Source organism: Loxodonta africana, chromosome 1 (genome assembly GCF_030014295.1).
Source record: "Loxodonta africana isolate mLoxAfr1 chromosome 1, mLoxAfr1.hap2, whole genome shotgun sequence".
Classification (NCBI taxonomy): Eukaryota; Metazoa; Chordata; class Mammalia; order Proboscidea; family Elephantidae; genus Loxodonta; species Loxodonta africana.
This window is the reverse complement of record NC_087342.1, coordinates 84758771-84780480: the sequence shown is the minus strand read 5'-3', so window position 1 is coordinate 84780480 and position 21710 is coordinate 84758771. Positions and strand designations below refer to the sequence as shown.

Sequence of the window (21710 nt, the reverse complement as noted above, 5' to 3'; positions counted from 1 at the left end):
CCTTCACTGCAAACACCTTCTTTCACCAACATAAATGACGACTATGCACATGGACCTCGCCATCTGGAATACACAGAAATCAAAATGACTGCATCTGTGGAAAGAGACGATGGAAAAGCTCAATATCTTCAGTCAGAACAAGGCCAGGGGCCGACTGTGGAACAGACCATCAATTGCTCATACGCAAGTTCAAGCTGAAACTGAAGAAAATCAGAGCAAGTCCATGAGAGCCAAAATATGACCTTGAGCATATCCCACCTGAATTTAGAGACCATTTGAAGAACAGATTTGTTGCATTGAACAATGGTGACCAAAGACCAGATGAGCTGTGGAATGACATCAAGGACATCATTCATGAAGAAAGCAAGAGAAGATTGAAAAGACAAGAAAGAAAGAAAAGACCAAGACGGATGTCAGAGGAGACTCTGAAACTTGCTCTTGAATGTCGAGCAGCTAAAGCAAAAGGAAGAATTGATGAAGTAAAAGAACTGAACAGAAGATTTCAAAGGGTGGCTCGAGAAGACAAAGTAAAGCACTAGAATGACATGTGCAAAGAGCTGGAGATGGAAAACCAAAAGTGAAAAACATGCTCAGTGTTAAATTCAAGTCTTGAGTTGCAATAGTGAAGAATTCTATGATGAAAATATTAAACAACGCAGGAAGCATCAAAAGAAGATGGAAGGAATACACAGAGTCATTATACCAAAAAGAATTAGTCGATGTTCAACCATTTCAAGAGGTAGCATATAATCAGGAACCAATGGAACTGAAGGAAGAAGTCCAAGCTGCTCTGAATGCACTGGTGAAAAACAAGGCTCCAGGAATTGATGGAATATCAATTGAGATGTTTCAACAAACAGATGCAGTGCTAGAGGTGCTCACTTGTCTATGGTAAGAAATATGGAAGACAGCTTCCTGGCCAACTGACTGGAAGAGATCCATATTTATGCCTATTCCCAAGAAAGGGGATCCAACCAAATGTGGAAGTTATAGAACAATATCATTAATATCACGCACAAGCAAAATTTTGCTGAAAATCATTCAAAAATGGCCGCAGAAGTATATCGACAGTGAACTGCCAGAAAATCAGGCTGGTTTCAGAAGAGGACTTGGAACCAGGGATATCATTGCTGATGTCAGATGGATCCTGGCTGAAAGCAGAGAATACCAGAAGGATTTTTACCTGTGTTTTATTGACTATGCAAAGGCATTTGACTGTGTGGATTATAACACATTATAGATAACATTGCAAAGAATGGGAATTCCAGAACACTTAATTGTGCTCATGAGGAACGTTTACATAGATCAAGAGGCAGTTGTTTGAACAGAACAAGGGGATACTGATTGGTTTAAAGTCAGGAAAGGTGTGTGTCAGGGTTATATTCTTTCACAATACCTATTCAATCTGTATGCTGAGCAAATAATACGAGAAGCTGGACTATATGAAGAAGAACGGGGCATCAGGATTGGAGGTAAACATTAACAACCTGCTTTATGAAGATGACACAACCTTGCCTGCTGAAAGTGAAGAGGACTTGAAGCACTTACTAATGAAGATCAAAGACCACAGCCTTTAATATGGATTACACCTCAACATAAAAAAAAAAAAATTTTTTTTTAAGAAAACAAAAATCCTCACAACTGGACCAATGAACAACATCATGACAAACACAGAAAAGATTGAAGTTGTCAAGGATTTCTTTTTACTTGTATCCACAATCAACAGCCATGGAAGCAGCAGTCAAGAAACGAAAAGACGCATTGCATTGGGTAAATCTGCTGCAAAGAACTTCTTTAAAGTGTTCAAGAGTAAAGATATCACCTTGAAGGCTAAGGTGCGCCTGATCCAAGCCATGGTATTTTCAATCACATCATATGCATGTGAAAGCTGGACAATGAATAAGGAAGACCGAAGAAGAATTGACAACTTTGAATTGTGGTGTTGGCAAAGAATATTGAATATATGGACTGCCAAAAGAACGAACAAATCTGTCTTAGACGTACCACCAGAATGCTCCTTAGAAGGAAGGATGGCGAGACTGCGTCTTACATACTTTGGACATGTTGCCAGGAGGGATCAGTCCCTGGAGAAGGATATCATGCTTGGTAAAGTACAGGGTCAGCAGAAAAGAGGATGACACTCAACGAGGTGGATTGACACAGTGGCTGCAACAAAGAGCTCAGGAATAGCGATTGTGAGGATGGCTAGCGCAGGACTGGACAGTGTTTCGTTCTGTTGTGTGTAGGCTAGCTTTGAGTCGGAACTGACTTAATACCACCCAGCAACAAGAGAAGAAGGACAATTACAGCTCATGACTGCCCTCTCCAAATCTCTTCCCTGCAGACAGGCTCTGATTTTGAGGCACATCTGGACTTCTAATGCTGTTGCTAGATTGTAGCCTTTTCCTGCAATCAACTGTACATTTGTAAGCATTGTCATTTTGGGACCTGTGAGTCTTTAGCAACCAAACCCTGTCTAACTTCCCCCATTAATGGAATATCTTTTTGTTTATTTTCTGGCCATTTAGATAATCTGTGATTATTTTCTGGAGGATTTTTGTTTGTTTCTTTGTTATTGTCTTCTTAATGACCTGTAGGACCAATTCGTAAGTCCAAATTTTAAAACTTTTGTCTTTAGTATGTGTGGTGATTTTTTTTAACAGTCTATCATTTCTCTCTTTGTTTTTTGTTTTTGTTTTTTGGTACTTTCCACCATGTAACAGTTTAACTTTATGCAGTCAAATGTATATGACTCTCCCTTTATAATTTCTAGTTTTACTGTCTTGCTTATGAAGATCACCCCTATCCTGAGATAATGTAAATACTGTCCTATAATTTCATCAATATTAACAATGTTTTAACTTCTACTTTTAAACCAATTGGGAACATTTTATATATAGTTTTAAGTAAGAAGCTAAATTGTATTAGATTTCATGTGATAGGTGGTGATATCAGCATAAAAAGCTATTTATATCTGTATTAAGTGCCCATACCCTGGTATACAATCATAGATTCTTTATGTCATTTCACTAATCTGTTTGACTATTCCTGAGCTAACACCATATTGTTTTGAATACAATGTCTTTATAAAAAGTTTTACTATCTGGTAAAACAAAAATTCCTAAATTATGTTTCTTTTTTTGGTATTTTCATCCCTTAACTAACACTCATTTCTGCTTATAAGCATTTAAAGTAATTTTGTCCAGATTTGGTTTAATTTAAATTAAACAATGTTTATTTTGGATATCTTAGTAGTTTTATAGGGAAACCCTGGTGGCGTAGCGGTTAAGTGTTATGGCTGCTAACCAAGAGGTCAGCGGTTTGAATCTGCCAGGTGCTCTTTGGAAACTCTATGGGGTGATTCTACTCTGTTCTATAGGGTCACTATGAGTCGGAATCGACTCAATGGCAGTGGGTTTGGTTTTTTGGGTTAGTAGTTTTATATTGATAAGTCCTTTTTTGATAGATACGTTTTCATTTGTTAAGATTTTGTTTTATTACCTTTGATAATTTTTTTCCTCATTGTTCCTGTACCTTTCTTGCTTATTTCCTCTCTATGTATTTTAGAGCTTTTGTTGTTCTTATTCATGAATTTTTATTTCCCTTTTACACTCCTATTTCTAATGACTAGGACAGAGATATGTTATTTGTTATGGTTTTTGTATCCAGGAAAAATATCAAAAAATTTTTTAACAATATTTCATTGTATTTTCAGTGAACATTTACACAGCAAATTAGGTTTCCACTTAACAATTTCTACACAGCAACATTCGTTACATTTTTCACAGTTGTCAATTTTCTCATCATTTCCATTCAGGTTGTTCCATTCCCAGTAATCTAGTTTCCCTGCCTCTTTGCCGTCTCATCTTTGCTTTAGAGCAAATGTTGACCATTTAGTCTCATATAGATGATTTTTTAAAGGAGCACAGTACTCAAGGTTGATATTGTTTATTTTATGAGCCAATCTATTCTTTAGCTAAAAGCTGTTGTCATGGAAAAGGTTTAAAGAATATCTCAGGGTGATAGTCTCAGGGAGTCCTCCTATTTCAACCAGTGCAGTAAGTATGGACTTTGTAAGAATATTTGAGTTCTATTCCACATTTTGCTTCCATTCTATCAGGATCCATCCACTGTGTTTCTAATCAGAATGGTCAGTAGTGGTAGCCAAGCACCATCTACTTCTTCTGGTCTCAGGGTAGATAAGGTCATGGACCATGTAGACTATTAGTCCTGTAAACTAGTTTCTTCTCTGAGTCCTTCATTTCCTTATATCTCTTTTACTCTGGACACATGGAGATCAATAGTTGTATGTTAGATGACCACTCACAAGCTTTTAAGACCACCAAACTAGGATGTAGAACATAAACTTTGTGTACTATATTATTGACTGAGTTGTCCCGTGAAGCTATGGTCCTAAGCCTTCAGATCCCCTAAACCAATTCCACAAGGTATTTGGTTAAGCCTAAGAAGTACCCATGTTCATGGCTCCTATGTGCCTTATTGAATATACAATTGTATATGGATGCATAAACACACAGACACATATATATATTTGCATGTATCAAACCAAAACCAAACCTGATGCTGTTGAATTGATTCCGACTCAGAGCGACTACATAGACACTGTAAGACTGCCCCATTTGGTTTTTTCCTAGGAGTGGCCGGTGGATTCAAACTGCCAACCTTTTGGTTAGCAGCCAAACTCTTAACCACTGAGCCACCAGGGCTCCACCTGTAGATCTATATATGCCCATATATACACACACGTATACATATTTATATACTTACATGCATACATACATATACATGTAACCACACTCATTTTTAGTCATTATTGACTATTGCTGCAAACGTCATATCATTTACCAAAAACATCCTTTTTTCTTGTGTACTTCTTAGTGATATCATTTACCTTGGTCATGCTGTGCACAGTTCACCCACACTTGATGTTACATTTCCCATCACCAAAAATAACAATGTCTATTATCTAGACAAAAGTCCACCCTCCCCCCCACCCCACCTATTCCTGGTGACCACCAGTGAACGCAGGTTTCAGTAGGTATACTTTTTATAATAGTGAGCTTTCAGGATGATGTAGTCTCTGGTTCATGTGGCCCTTTCTGTCTCTTGGGCTTGTAATTGCCTTGTGTCCTTGGTGTTCTTCATTCTCCTTTGATCCAGGTGGGTTGAGACCAATTGATGGATCTTAGATGGCTGCTTGCTACCCCAGACGCCACTCTTCAAAGTCGGATGCAGGATGTTTTCTTAATAGATTTTATTATGCCAATTGACTTCGATGTCCCCGGAAACCATGGTCCTTGAACCTCTGTCCCTGCTACACTGACCTTCAAAGCATTCAGTTTATTCAGGAAACTTTGCTTTTGGTTTCGTCCGGTTGTGCTGACCTCCCCTGCATTGCGTGTTGTCTTTCCCTTCACCTGAAGTAGATCTTATCTACTATCTAATTAGTGAATTGCCATTTTTTAATTGGGATGTTTATTTATTTGTCGTTAAGTTGTAGAAGTTTTCTGTATATTTTAGAGATTAAACCCTTATCAGACATGTCATTCCTGAATATTTTCCCCAGTCTGCATGTTGGCTTTTTACTCTTTTGATAAAATCTTTTGATGTGTCCCCACAAAAAACAACAAACTCATTGCCATCAAGTTGATACTGACTCACAGAGACCCTATAGAACAGAGTAGAATTGTCCCATGGGGTCCCCAAGGAACAGCTGGTGGATTCGAACTGCTGATTTATTGGTTAGCAGCCAAATTCTTAACCACAGTGCCACCAGGGCTCCTTTGATGTGGGTAAGTATTTAATTTTTATGAAGTCCCAGTTATCTAATTTGACTTCTACTGTTCATGCTTTAATAATTGTGTTTAACAACTTAGTTTTTTAAATAGTTCTCATAGTATTATCCTTATGTTTTCTTTCAAGAACTTTATAGCTTTAGCTTTAACATTTAGGTCTTTGATCCATTCTGAGTTTTTTTTTTTTGGTCAAATTATTTTAAGCATTTTGTTTTTAATAAAATTCTTTTTAATTGCATCATGTAATTATTTTCCCTTCTTTGTCAATGCTTACCTTAACTCATTTTTTTATCTTATTGAATTAACCAGAACTTCAAAAACCATGTTCAACAATATTGGTTTCTGAATCCCTGACTTTTTTTGCTTTTTAAATACAATGATGTCAGTATTTGCTGCTTTTTTTAAACAGACATTCCTATACTTACATATCTTCCTTTTAATATTATTTGACTCAGCATTTTTATTAATAATGTTTGTTGAATTTTATAAATTGAGTTTTCAACAAAACAGGTTTTGACACACACTTTTTCTTTAAAAAAAAACTATTATGAAACATTCTATATTTAACATTATAAAGCATAATAAAATGAACACTCATCTACTCAAGAAATAAAGCACACTATTATCAACACAATTGAAGTCCCAGGCTTACCCCTCCCCGATTACATTACCCCTTCCCTGAGGTGATCACTATCATAAGTTTTGTTTTATCTTTATTTTTTATATCTTACTACACATCAATGTTATCTCTACACAATATAAGGTTACTGTGAGGTGGAATGGACATGATGGCAATGGGTTTTCTTGGACACAATATAACATGTTTTGCAAGTATTTAAACCTGAAGTAAATGACATTACACTATATGTGTTCTCCAACTTATCTTTCCAAGCCCCTATTAAGAAAAATAATACTCCTTTCAAGGTTATTGTGATCATTATTTCTGGAACATACAAAGGTAAAATGTCCCTTTGAAGGTCTGTATCTCACATAAAGCTCTCACCAAATTCTTTACCTGTTTGTCATTCCGAGGGGCTGAAATTATGATGGCCATTGTATTGAAAATGCCTGAGGATTGAAGGTAATAACAATATTTGGGGCAATGCCCCAGTGCTGCATCATAGCTCTGAGGGGTGTCTACAAGAGGGAGGGTTCATGGAGTAAGTCTTTCTGACTTACTTAAACTCTCAGCAATAAACAATTCCTTAATTGTCTCTTTCTCCTCACAAAGACCTAGAGATTATTTCACTGAGTTAAAGTAAAACATTGAAACTTTTAAATAGCTGAATTGAGCATGAGGATAAAACCTATCTAATGAGTTCTACTTTTCCAAGTGACAGAATCCCTAAGGACTTGGAGAAAATGAGCTCACCACCAACAGTAGTTCTACCAAGCCAGCTCTGTAATTAGATTCCAAGGGTCCTCCATCCTGTTTTTTTTTTTAAATAATTTTTATTGTGCTTTAAGTGAAAGTTTACAAATCAAGTCAGCCTCTCACACAAAAACCCATATACATCTTGCTACACACTCCCAATTACTCTCCCCCAATGAGACAGCCCACTCTCTCTTTTCGTGTCCTTTTCACCAGCTTCTAACCCCCTCCACCCTCTCATCTCCCCTCCAGGCAGGAGATGCCAACAGTCTCTAGTGTCCACCTGATCCAAGAAGCTCACTCCTCACCAGCATCCCTCTCCAACCCATTGTCCAGTCCAATACCTGTCTGAAGAGTTGGCTTCGGGAATGGTTCCTGTCCTGGGCCAACAGAAGACCTGGGAGCTATGACCACCGGGGTCCTTCCAGTCTCAGTCAGATCATTAAGTCTGGTCTTATGAGAATTTGGGGTCTGCATGCCGCTGTTCTCCTGCTCCCTCAGGGGTTCTCTGTTGTGTTCCCTGTCAGGGCAGTCATCAGTTGTAGCCAGGCACCATCTAGTTCTTCTGGTCTCAGGATGATGTAGTCTCTGGTTCATGTGGCCCTTTCTGTCTCTTGGGCTTGTAATTGCCTTGTGTCCTTGGTGTTCTTCATTCTCCTTTGATCCAGGTGGGTTGAGACCAATTGATGGATCTTAGATGGCTGCTTGCTTGCTAGCATTTAAGACCCCAGATGCCACTCTTCAAAGTGGGATGCAGAGTGTTTTCTTAATAGATTTTATTATGCCAATTGACTTAGATGTCCCCTGAAATTATGGTCCCCGGACCCCTGCCCCTGCTACACTGGCCTTCGAAGCATTCAGTTTATCCTGGAAACTTCTTTGCTTTTGATTTAGTCCAGTTGTGCTGACCTCCCCTGTACTGTGTGCTGTCTTTCCCTTCACACAGAGTAGTTCTTATCTACTATCTAATTAGTGAATAAACCTGTCCCATCCTACCTCCCTCCCCCCTCTCATAACTACAAAAGAAAGTTTTCTTCTCAGTTTAAACTGTTTCTCAAGTTCTTATAATAGTGGTCTTATATAATATTTGTCTTTTCGCAACTGCCTAATTTCACTCAGCATAGTGCCTTCCATGTTCCTCCATGTTATGAAATGTTTCACAGATTCCTCACTGTTCTTTATCGATGCGTAGTATTCCAATGTGTGAATATACCATAATTTACTTATCTAGTCATCCGTCGATGGGCACCTTGGTTGCTTCCACGTTTTTGCTATTGTAAACAGTGCTGCAATAAACATGGGTGTGCATATATCTGTTTGTGTAAAGGCTCTTATTTCTCTAGGATATATTCCAAGGAGTGGGATTGCTGGATCCTATGGTAGTTCTATTTCTAGCTTTTTAAAGAAGCGCCAAATCGATTTCCAAAGTGGTTGTACCATTTGACATTCCCACCAGCAGTGTAGAAGTGTTCCAATCTCTCCACAGCCTCTCCAGTGTTTATTAGTTTGTGTTTTTTGGATTAATGCCAGCCTCGTTGGAGTGAGATGAAATCTCATTGTAGTTTTGATCTGCACTTCTCTAATGGCTAATGATTGTGAGCATTTCCTCATATATTTGTTAGCTGCCTGAATGTCTTCTTTAGTGAAGTGTCTATTCATATCTTTTGTCCATTTTTAATTGGGTTATTTGTCTTTTTGCAGTTGAGTTTTTGCAGTATTACATAGATTTTAGAGATCAGGTGCTGATCAGAAAAGTCTTACCTAAAAACTTTTTCTGTCTGTAGGTAGTCTTTTTACTCTTTTGGTGAAGTCTTTGGATGAGCATAAGTGTTTGATTATTAGGAGCTCCCAGTTATCTTTTTTCCCAGTTATCTAGTTTCCTCTATGTTATATATAATGTTTTCTATAATGTTTATGCCATGTATTAGGGCTTCTAACGTTGTCCTATTTTTTCTTCCATGATCTTTATCGTTTTAGGTTTTATATTTAGGCCTTTGATCCATTTTGAGTTGGTTTTTGTGCATGGAGTGAGATATGGGTCTTGTTTCCATTTTTTTACAGATAAATATCCAATTATGCCAGCACCATTTGTTAAAAAGACTGTCTTTTCCCCATTTCACTGTTTTGGGGCCTTTGTCAAATATCAACTGCTCATATGTGGATGGATTTATGTCTGGATTCCCAATTCTGTTCCATTGGTGCATGTATCTGTTGTTGTACCAGTACCAGGCTGCTTTTACTACTGTGGCGGTATAATAGGTTCTAAAATCAGGTAAAGAAAGGCCTCCTACTTTGTTCTTCTTTTTCAGTAATGCCTTATTTATCCAGGGCCTCTTTCCCTTCCATATGAAATTGGTGATTTGTTTCTCCATCTCACTGAAGAATGTCATTGGGATTTGGATGAGAATTGCATTAAATGTAGAGATCAATTTTGGTAGAATAGACGTTTGTATAATGTTAAGTCTTCCTATCCACGAGCAAGGTATGTTCTTCCACTTATTTAAGTCTCTTTTGGTTTCTTGCAGAAGTGTACTGTGGTTTTCTCTGTATAACTCTTTTACACCTCTGGTAAGATTTATTCCTAAGTATTTTATCTTCTTGGAGGCTACTGTAAATGGCATTGATTTAGTGATTTCCTCTTCGATGTTATTTTTGTTGGTGTAGAGGAATCCAACTGATTTTTGTATGTTTATCTTGTATCCCGATACTCTGCTGAACTCTTCTATTAGTTTCAGTAGTTTTCTGGAGGATTCCTTAGGGTTTCCTGTATATAAGATCGTGTCATCTGCAGACAGAGATACTTTGACTTCTTCCTTGCCAATCTGGATGCCCTTTATTTCTTTATCTAGCCTAATTGCTCTGACTAGGACTTCCAGCACGATGTCAAATAAGAGTGGTAATAAAGGGTGCCCTTGTCTGGTTCCCAATCTAAATGGAAATGTTTTCAGGCTCTCTCCATTTACGGTGATGTTGGCTGTTGGCTTTGTATAAATGCCCTTTATTATGTTGAGGAATTTTCCTTCTATTCCTATTTTGCTGAGATTTTTTATCATGAATGAGTGTTGAACTTTGTCCAATGCCTTTTCTGCATCAATTGATAAAATCATGTGATTCTTGTCTTTTGTTTTACTTATGTGGTGGTTTACATTAATTGTTTTTCTAATGTTGAATCATCCCTGCATAGCTGGTATGAATCCCAATTGGTCATGGTGAATTATTTTTTTGATATGTTGTTGAATTCCTTTGGCTACAATTTTGTTGAGGATTTTCACATCTACATTCATGAGGGATATAGGTCTATGATTTTCTTGTGGTGTCTTTATGTGGTTTTGGTATCAGGGATATAGTGGCTTCATAGAATGAATTTGGTAGTAATCCATCCTTTTCTATGCTCTGCAATACCTTTAGTAGTAGTGGTGTTAACTCTTCTCTGAAAGTTTGGTAGAACTCTGCAGTGAAGCCATCTGGACCAGGGCTTTTTTTTTGTTGAGAGTGTTTTGATTACCTTTTCAATCTCTTCTTTGGTTATGGGTCTATTTAGTTGTTCTACCTCTGTTTGTGTTAGTTTAGGTAGGTAGTGTGTTTCTAGGAATTCATCCATTTCTTCTAGGTTTTCAAATTTGTTCGAGTATAGTTTTTCATAGTAATCTGATATGATTCTTTTAATTTCAGTTGGGTCTGCTGTAATATTGCCCATCTCATTTCTTATTTGGGTTATTTGCTTCCCCTTCTGTTTTTCTTTTGTCAGTTTGGCCAATGGTTTATCAATTTTGTTGAGTTTTTCAAAAAACCAGCTTTTGGTCTTGTTAACTCTTTCAATTGTTTTTCTGTTTTCTATTTTATTTAGTTCAGCTCTAATTTTTATTATTTGTTTTCTTCTGGTGCCTGTGGGTTTCTTTTGTTGCTCTCTTTCTATTTGTTCAAGTTGTAGGGATAGTTCTTTGATTTTGGCCCTTTCTTCTTTTTGGATGTGTGCATTTACTGATACAAATTGGCTTCTTAGCACCGCTTTTGCTGTGTCCCAAAGGTTCTGATAGGGAGTGTTTTCGTTCTCATTGGATTCTACGAATTTCTTTGTTTCATCCTTAATGTCTTCTATAATCCAGTCTTTTTTGATCAGGGTATTGTTCAGTTTCCAGGTGTTTGATTTCTTTTCCCTGCTTTTCCTGTGATTGATTTCCACTTTTATGACCTTATGGTCAGAGAAGATGCTTTGTAATATTTCAGTGTTTTGGATTCTGCTAAGGCTTGCTTTATGACCTAATATGTGGTCTATTCTAGAGAACGTTCCATGTGCACTAGAAAAGAAAGTGTACTTTGCAGCTGTTGGGTGGAGTGTTCTGTATACGTCTACGAGGTCAAGTTGGTTGATTTCGGCATTTAGATATTCTGTTTATTGAGCTTCTTTCTGGATGTCCTGTCCTTCAAGGAAAGTGGTGTGTTGAAGTCTCCTACTATTATTGCGGAGCTGTCTACCTCACTTTTCAATGCTGATAGTGTTTGTTTTACGTATCTTGCAGCCCTGTCATTGGGTGCATAAGTTTTTAGTATGGTTTTTGTGTTTTTTTTTTGTTTGTTTTTTATGGTTATATCTTCTTGGTCTATTGTCCCTTTAATCGTTATATATTGTACTTCCTTATCCTTTCTGATGGATTTAGCTTTAAAGTCTATTTTGTCAGAAATTAATATTGCCACTCCTGCTCTTTTTTGCTTGTTGTTTCCTTGACATATTTTTTCCATCCTTTGAGTTTTAGTTTGTTTATGTCTCTAAGTCTGAGGGGTGTCTCTTGTAGCAGCATATAGACGGATCTTGTTTTTTAATCCATTCTGCCACTCTCTGTCTCTTTGTTGGTGCATTTAGTCCATTTGCATTCAGGGTAATTATGGATAGGTATGAATTTAGTGCTATAATTTTAACATCCTTTTTTGTTTGTTAGCAGCTTCTTTTTCCCACTTGATTTTATGTGCTGAGTTGATTTTCTTTATATATAGCCCTTTCCTCATATTTGTTGTTGTTGATTTTGTATCTTCTGAGTCTATATTTTTCCCTTGTATTTTATTTTGATGAGTAGGATAGTTTCTCTCCTTTGTGGTTACCTTATTATTTACCCCTATTTTTCTAAATTTATATCTAACTTTTATTTCTTTGTATTGACGTATGTCACTCTCCATATGGAAGGTGTATGATTACATTTCTTAGTCCCTCTTTATTATTTTAACGTTGTCTTTTAAATAATAACATCGCCGTTACCCTGTGTTGGGCACTTTTTTTTTTAAATCTTGATTTGTTTGTTTTTTGGGGGGGGTTTCCCTGTCTGGGTTGACTTCTGGTTGCTCTGCCCAGTGTTCTAGTCTTGGGTTGATACCTGATATTATTGATTTTCTAACCCAAGAACTCCCTTTAGTATTTCTTGTAGTTTTTGTTTGGTTTTTACGAATTCCCTCAACTTGTGTTTATCTGGAAATATCTTAGTTTCACCTTCATATTTAAGAGACATTTTTGATGGATATATGATTCTTTGCAGGCAATTTTTTTCCTTCAATTTTTTAAATATGTCATCCCATTGCCTTCTTGCCAGCATGGTTTCTGCTGAGTAGTCTGAGCTTTTTCTTCTTGGCTGTCCTTTGTAGGTGACTTTTCTGTTATCCCTCACTGCTCTTATAATTGTCTCCTTATCTTTGGTTTTGGAAAGCTTGATTATGATATGTCTTGGTGACTTTCTTTTAAGGTCTACCTTATGTGGAGTTTGAAGAGCATGTTGGATAGATATCTTCTCACCTTTCACAATATCAGGGAAGTTTTCTGCCAACAAATCCTCAACAATTTTCTCTGTATTTTCTGTTATCCCTCCTTTTTCTGGTACTCCAATCACTCTTAGGTTATTTCTCACATGATTCTTAAGGCTTCTTCAATTTTTTTTAATTCTTTTATCTGGTTTTTCTTCAAATATATTAGTGTCAAGTGATTTATCTTCGAGTTCAGAAATTCTAGCTTCTACTTGCTCAGTTCTGCTCCTCTGACTTTCTACTGAGTTATCTAATTCTGTAATTTTATTGTTAATCTTCTGAATTTCTGATTGCTGTCTGTCTATGGATTTTTCCAGCTTATTAAACTTTTCATTATGTTCCTGAATAATATTTCTGAGTTCTTCAGTTGCTTTATCTGTGTATTCCTTGGCTTGTTCTGTGTATTGTCTCATTTCCTTCCTGATGTCTTGAAGGGTTTGGTATATTAAACTTTTGTATTCTGCATCTGGTAATTCCAGGAATGCACTTTCATCTACAAGATCCCTGGATTCTTTGAGAGCCTGTTGAGGTGATCATGGCCTGTTTCTTTGTGTGACTTGATATTGACTGTTGTCTCTGGGTCATCTGTAAGTTGTTTTATTAGTTTATGCTTGCTGACTTTGTGGTAGCTGCTTGCTTTGTTTTGTTTTGGTATACCCCTATGGGTTGCTTGAGTGAGCTAGCTTGATTATTTTTGCCTTTGGATGTCTGCTGTCTTGTCCCCAGCTGGCTAGAGCTATTATCATGTACATCAGTCTAGGAGTCCATTCAGTTTTCTTGTACGAATTCAGCTCAGGTTTCCAGGTAGCTGATATCAAGAGTGTGGTACAGGCTCTGTCCTACAGTCTTAGAGGGGCAGGGGTGATTGGCGTATATATCCTTATCTGATTGTAGCAGGGGGTCATGCTCTGAACAAGGCAGGGAGCTGAGAACTGACCCCTAAGTGTCTCTGAGGAAAACACATCTCTCTTCCCTAGAGCATGCTGGTGGGTGGGCCCTGCAGAGGGACCATGGGCACCCAAAGTTTTCATTGTAAGGACTGGGAGGTACCAGTTATCCCTGGGACCCTGTTGCAGGTGGCTGGGCCACCCACCTAGAGCCACCAGTCCTTAGGTCCCTGTTGTGGGTAGGTGAGGACCTTGTTTAATAGGCAAAGCAATGTCAAATGTCAAACACCCACCTCTCCACCACACCGCTGAAATGGTTGGAGCTTGCCAACTAGGGTCTATTCTCCCAAAATAGGCCCACACAGGTTCATGCAGAAGGGAAAGGTGCTCAAGGTCCATGGATGGTTTATGCCTGGACAGGAGCTGCTTCTGTCTTGAGCTCTCCCAGTTAATGGAGCTAGCAAATTATCTTTTCCCCCCCAGTTGCAAATTTTTTCCTTCCTCAAGGCAGGGAGGACGGCTCCAGGTGCTCACCAGGGTCTATCTCAGGCCTACGGATTCAGTCACTGAAGCTGGGTTGGGGGTGGGTGGGGCTCGGTAAAATATACACAAGTACTTAGCTTTTGTGGAAAACACCCTTCTGCTCAGGTTTCGGAGGTGTGAGTGGGCTGTGTCGCTGGCTGCTTCTCCCTGAAGAAACTGTGGCCGAATGCTAGGACCAGCCCTCTGCCACTGCTGCCGCTCCGGGAATGGTGCCTGAGAGCTCCCCTAAATTCAGGTCCGGCAACTCCCCTCCGCTTCTGAAGGGTTGCTTCCTTCCCCTGCCCCTCAGTTCATTGTCTAAGCTTGCCTTTGATGCTCAGGGCTCCCAGCTTGTCACAAATATACTTGTTTCACTTGTTTTTTTGGGTCTTTGTTGTAAAGAGGGCTCGACAGAAGCGTCTGTCTATTCTGCCATTTGGCTCCGCCTCCCCTCTGTTCTGTTTTGAAAGAATTAGATACTTTGAAAATTTCTCTAATTACTTTTCTCGCTCTATACAACAAATACTGAGCTCTTTATCCAGGTCTGAAAAGGTTGTCCACACTCATTCAGGGAGATTGCATGAACAGTTCCCAACAGTTCTTCAATTTCTCAGAAAACAGTGATGAAAGAACCAAAGGAGTACCATCAATAAATCAAACAGTAGCGCTTCCCTCATTCCTCGCTCTCCCCTCCAGAACATAAGGTAGCCAGCCATAAGAGTAAATAGGCAATTATTCAGGGAATTGAGGGGCAAACATTTTCTTTTTAATTTAGGAGACAGGAAAAGGGTTAGAAATAAATAAGTGAACTAAATCCGAGAATGTTGTTTTTTATTGATTTCGGCTCATTAATTCCCCACCTATATAAGGAATTGCCAGAACATTTAAACAGCCATATGTGTTTATATCTATTATGTCTTGTAAACTTAAATCGATGTGTTTTTAAGATGACAAGCACAATAAAATATTGATTTCTCAACAAGCCAGTGTCTTGTGTGAGGAAAAGTTTGAGCACTACCACATTTCTAGGCTCCAGTGGAGCTCATGCAGCCAAGTAACCTAATGGAAACTATTCTGGAGTTTATCAGTAGAATTATTATTAGAATCCAGCTCTACCAAAAGTTTTGGTTTTGATTTTAAAAGCATTTCAGTTATTTTTGCCAAACGCTTTTGTAATAGGAATACCACTCTTTGTGATCTACTAAATTTCTTAAGGAGTCCGTGGGATGGTGCAAATGGTTAACACACTTGGCTGTTAACTGAAAGGTTGGTAGTTTGAGTCCACCCAGGGGCATGTAGGGAGAGAGGCCTGGTGATCTACTTCAGAAAAATCAGTCATTCAAAACCCTAGAAATGCAAGGATGATAATATAGATCAATTAAATCCAGGAAATTAACATTAATACATTAAAGAGGACATTTTAAATAACTTAAAAACTTCGAAAAGAACATTTAATCAATGCAACATCCGTTTAAGGCAAAATCTTTTGATAAACTAAAAACTGACTGTTTTAGTCATGTAGTGCTGGTATAACAGAAATACCATAAGTGGATTGCTTTAACAAAGAGAAATTTATTTCCTCACAATAAAGTAGGCTAAATGTCCAAATTCAAGCTGTCAGCTCCAGGGGAGACTTTCTCTCTCTGTCAGCTCTGGAGGAAGGTTCTTGTCCTCAATCATCCCATCCCTCAATCTAGGAGCTTATCAGGCACAGGGATCCCAGGTCCAAAGGATGAGCTCTACTCCTGTTACTGCTTTCTTGGTGGTATGAGGTCCCAAACTCTCTGCTTGCTTCCCTTTCCTTTTATCTCTTGAGAGATAAAATATGGTGCAGGCCACACCCCAGGGATACTCCCTTTACCCTGGATCAGGGAGGTGACCTGAGTAAGGGTGGTGTTACAATCCTACCCTAATCCACTTAACATAAAACTTCAATCACAAAATGGAGGACGTTCACACAATACTGGGAGTCATGGCCTAACCAAGTTGACGCATATTTCTGAGGGGACACAATTCAATCCGTGACACTGAGTTTACATAAAATAATTAAAAATAATTACCTAAAGCCTAAAGCAGATATCTAAATTGGTAAGATTTTAAAGTATCTCATTGTCAGATTAGAAATAAAATCAAGGGTGTTTTCTTTGTTCTTAGTAGTCAACATTGCCCACCGGGAAGTGACATAGGCCAAGCAGGGGGAGAAGGGTGAAGGATGGGGATGTGCGTGTCGCTGGTAACCAACTGATGTGTCTCCTGCTGGGAGCTCCTCGAAGTTGTCTTCCCGTACTCCTTGTCTACCATTCTCAGTGGCTGAGGAGTTCAAAATGGCAAACTCGTGCTGCGTTAGCTGATAGGGGTCCTCCACTTTGTATTTCTGTTTGCTTTCTGTTCTTTTGTCAGTCTTTTATTCCATTTGATGGTTGGTTGAGTTCTTTATCTCTTCATTTGATGCTTAGGGGTCCAGGATTGACATTTGTCTCTGTTTTACTTAGTTTTTCAGGTCTTTGCTGTGTGGGTACATCATAGTGCTTCTGTCTACAGTGCCAGGTTGGCTCGTCCCCCTGATTTATCTTTTTTGAATCTCAAACCAAGTATATATTGTGTAGGGTCATTTTAATATCCATTTTAAATTTAAAAAGAAAATAAAGGCTTAGAACTGTTAAGTGATTTTTTTTCCTCATGGTAAATTTTGGAGTCCCAGTCTAACATTTCTTTCATACTTTTCTTCCCCTATAATCACTTCATATGCCTTCAAGAATATTTCCCTTTGTTGGTAGACCATTTAAGTTAGATGAGTTAAATTTTGTTCTAAATTCTTATGAATGTTGGTGTAATAAATTCTCAAGAATGTTGCTGTGAGATCTTAGGCAGAAAAGTGACCTCTCATTAAAGAGAAAATTAGATTTAATTTTCATCATTATTACTTACTATTATCACCACGTTCCTTTTCAAGTCACATTGGGGAAGGGAATCAAACCATTTTTTAAGGAGTTTCTGGGGGGATGGATGGATGAGGAAAATGAGGTCTGAGGACTGCAGTCTGGTCAGGTCCTCCTGGACCTGGCAGCAACCAAAGAAGCTGCCCTTCTTGATAATCTTCATAACACCCATTCAGTACAGATTAGCTTTTAGAAGGTCAGTATATTTAAAGGATTTATTGTGATTTAATATGTACGAACATTTATTTAAGGGAGATACAAGAGAGATTAAATATTTGAAATATTAGTGTAACTTGCAGCCCAAACAAAGAAGAGACCCAAACCAAAAAGAAAATAAAACCAGGGAAAAAAAAATGTATTGCTATAAAATGTAATGTTCTCCTAAGAGTCCATCACTATTATATTTTTGATGTATTTAGAATATTGAACTTAGTGAATGACCTAATATATCTTCTATCATTATTATAAATTGTACTAAGAGAAAGAATAGATTTTCTAAATCCAAGAGTATTGGGTGGAATAGCTTGACTGTATACATCAGGAACACAGAACTTACATTCTCTCTGAGGGATTTTTTTTTTTTTTTTTTTTTTTTTTGTGGACTGACCAACTCTTTCTGAAAGCAACTCTAAAAGTAGAAGGCAAGGACATCAATGATATCCTGTCCTTGTTGTTGCGTGCCATTGATATTAAACATATTTTATGTGTGTTATTGCTGTATTGTTCTGATTGGGAAAATACATAATTATCCAGTAAATCATCTAGGACTTCTCCCCCTTCTCATTCCAAGAATTATGAAGTGTTCAGAGAAAATGGAGTTCCTGGGTGTTGCAACAAGTTCTGTGTGGACAGTTCTATTCTGAAACACATGAGGTCACTATAGTCAATTTGACAGCAACTGGTTTTTCAGAGGAGAAAATATTAGGTTACTTTTAGATTTCATTGATGTATCCTTCTAAATCTATCTAGATTGGCTTCAATTATTAAACAATGCAATCTTTTAAAGAAAGATATCAGATCATAAAAAATATTAAAGTTTAATTCATAAGTCATCACATTTTCCCATGAAAAGCTAAATACCATGATAACTGGAAATAAAAGATTTACATATTTTATGAAATAATACTACACACAAATATTACCATGATGCACAGAATTCGCATAAGTTCCATGATACAACAGATCCATGGCAAAAGCCTGTGTATCTCAAATTGGTTATATTGTTTTTAACCCCAAAAGTTTCCCACACAAGATTTATTATATTAACTGATCTCTATGATCTAGGGATTACTTGCCTAAGCAAAAACTAAAGATACTTAGAAAATGTATTTCACTGCCTTATTTACTCTAATATTTTTCTATGATTTCCGTCTCTTCTTCATTTTTGTAGATTGATAGGCAACTCTCACCAAATTCTTTAGTGAGTCCGTCATGTCCTTATTCCTCAAGGTATAGATGAGGGGGTTGAGACTTGGAACGATGATGTGGTAAAAGAGGGTGAAGAACTTGCCTTGGTCTTTGGAGGCACTGTTACCTGGCTGTAGGTACATGACAATGACAGTTCCAAGGAGGAGGAACACCACAGTGAGATGAGATCCACAGGTATTAATTGCTTTTCTTTGGCTTGCTTTTGACTTCATTCTCAGCACAGCTTGAGCAATGAAACCATAGGATATAAGAATAAGGAGGAGGGGTGTAAGGACAAAGACAATGCCTAAAGCAAAAACAGACATTTCAAAAGTTGTGGTGTCTATACAAGCGATTTTGACCATAGCTGGCAACTCACACAAGAAATGATCCAGAAGGTTGATTGCACACCTAGGCAAATTCAGTGTGAGTGTATATAATACCACAGAAGAGGCCAGACTAACACCCCAGACCATGACAATCATCTTGAGACAAAGTTGTGGGTTCATGATTACCAAATAATGCAAGGGTTTACAAATAGCTGTAAAACGATCATAGGACATGACAGCCAGGAGAAGGCACTCAGTAGAGTCCAAAGACATATTAACACAGAGTTGAATGACACAACCCACATAGCTAATGGTCTTATCAGGGCCCCATGAATTAACCAGCAACTGAGGTATGATGCTGGTGGTTAAACACAGATCTAGGAAAGATAAATTCCTGAGGAAAACATACATTGGCATTGTGCAGATGGAAATCCAGGACAGATGCAACAATGATGGCTGTGTTACCCACCAATGTAATTAAGTAGAAGATGGTGACAATTCCTGTCAGGGCCATCACCAGTTTGGGATGATCAGAGAAGCCAAGCAGAATAAAATCATGTAGAGAGCTATGATTGTTTTGGTCCATGGTCCTTCAATGCCTGAATCAAAAAATAGGAGAAGAAGAAACTTGTCAACACAAACTGCCTTAATAGTTTAATGAAATACAGAACTAAACAGAGGGAGAATTTGTACCAAGAATTTTTAAAAATGAATGAATAGAAAATATTGCATTCACGAAATCTGGTATTTGTTGCAGATTCTTTTATGATGAAGAGTTCAGTATTATATATTTTATCTATGTGACCTTCAGGAGTTCACTCTTAAACTCAGGGTCTGAATATTTTCACAAGTGAATTTGAGAGTCTTCAATAGATATGGTTCTAAAATAATGTGACTCTTATTCTCTGTAAAGCTAGTAAGTTTAATATAATGAACAATTCTTTTACTTCATCAGAGAATGCACCTATAAAATCTATTTGGCTAATGTCAGAGTAAGGAAAAGAGCATCCCTCTTTTTCCATATCTTAGTGCAGAGCATCTCCAAGGTTACTTTGTAAGAAATCTGGCGTTTCTCCTTGGCACGTTCATCTACCTCATTCCTAATAACTGGCTATCACCAAAACTGGTAAATTTGAATGCAGAAATATACATTAATGATCCTTTCACTTTTTAAATTTCCCACCGCCACTACTATTCTAATCGAAACTACTATTATCTCTCTAGATTCTGGTAATCATCTTCTATCCTTACATCCAGTCTTATGCCTTGTTACAAGATTTAATAAGATCACATCATCCATGGGCTTAAAACTGGTCAATGACTTTCCACTACATTTAAGACATATTCAAATTCTTTAAGTTGGTTGAGATGAACCTGCCTGGCCTTATTCTCATCTCACAAATTCCTACTAGCTCTCTCTGTGTTTATTTATTTATTTATTTTAAACAGGTCAAACTCATTCCCATCTGAAGTCCCTGAAATCATTCCACTGTTTCTATGGGGAACTCCTATTTATTCTTTCAGCCAGCATTTAAAAGTTTCTTTCTTAAAGAGGAATCCCCTGAGCCCTTCATCTCTTTTTGTGGTATATCTTTTATCAAGTATAGGGAAATCCAAAAGAAAACCAATATACCACGGACTTTAAAAGCATGCACAGAGTTTATGTTTATGTCTCATCTGTGCCAATTATTTAACTGTGTGGTCCCAGGCAAGTTACATAACACTTTTGGGCTCGGTTTTCTCATCTCTTAAAATGGAACAATAAAAATACCTAAAGTTGGGGTGAATATTGAATGAGTAATATATGTAAGGTGCTTAGAACAATGTTTGTAACACAGTATGTCTCAATAATCATTAGTTACCAAAATTATTATAAGAAAAAATTATAATCATGTACCATGTAGGTGTTTGTTTAACCTTCCCACTGTATTACTCTGGAGCTTTAAAAGCAGACTTGATGGTTAGTGTTCTTCCCTCTATCCCTGACCCCTAAAGCAAACACCCCAAATATATTTTTTTAATAAATGACAAGTTAAGTCACACCATGAATAATATTGAAAAATTACTGAAAGTTATTAGTTAACATTTTCTTTATAAATTTAGATTGACATCTTGTAAAGTTACCTGAATGGGGTGATAGAAGGTAGTAGACAAATGGAAAAGGCTTTGGTTTTATTTCTGTAGTAACAAATAGCCAATTTGTTAAGTTTGATGAAAAATAATTTAAAATATAAGTCTCTATTTGAAATACTACGAAGTTCTGTGTTCTTTAGCAATGTGACACAGATACAGTTCATCTAGGGAAACTTGAACATATCAGAACTGATGAAAGTTTCAGAAAGTTATTATTTTTCTTCCTGGACAACTTGGTCAATGGCAGAAATCAGGCTCAAATATTTATTCGTGGAAAGCAAATTCTGAGGAAGTTACCGGATGTCTATATTGAAATGACTATGTTGACCAGTATATTCAGTTAGTCTAATAAATGTGTACACTATTGAATCATGGCCACAGATTGATGTCTTTTACATAATTCTGAGAATAAGTACTTGAAATGTACCTAAAGAAAATGCACCACTTTTCACCCAATAGCTACATGCATTGTTGAACTGAACACATTGTCAACAGTCCAACTTCACAGTTTCCTATTG

At 37.4% G+C, this 21710-nt stretch overlaps 1 pseudogene; it reads right to left on the bottom strand.

Annotated features, from left to right (window-relative positions):
- Nucleotides 1–18449: 18449 nt before the first annotated feature.
- Nucleotides 18450–19645, bottom strand: LOC100657225 (olfactory receptor 2W1-like; annotated as a pseudogene).
- Nucleotides 19646–21710: the final 2065 nt, after the last annotated feature.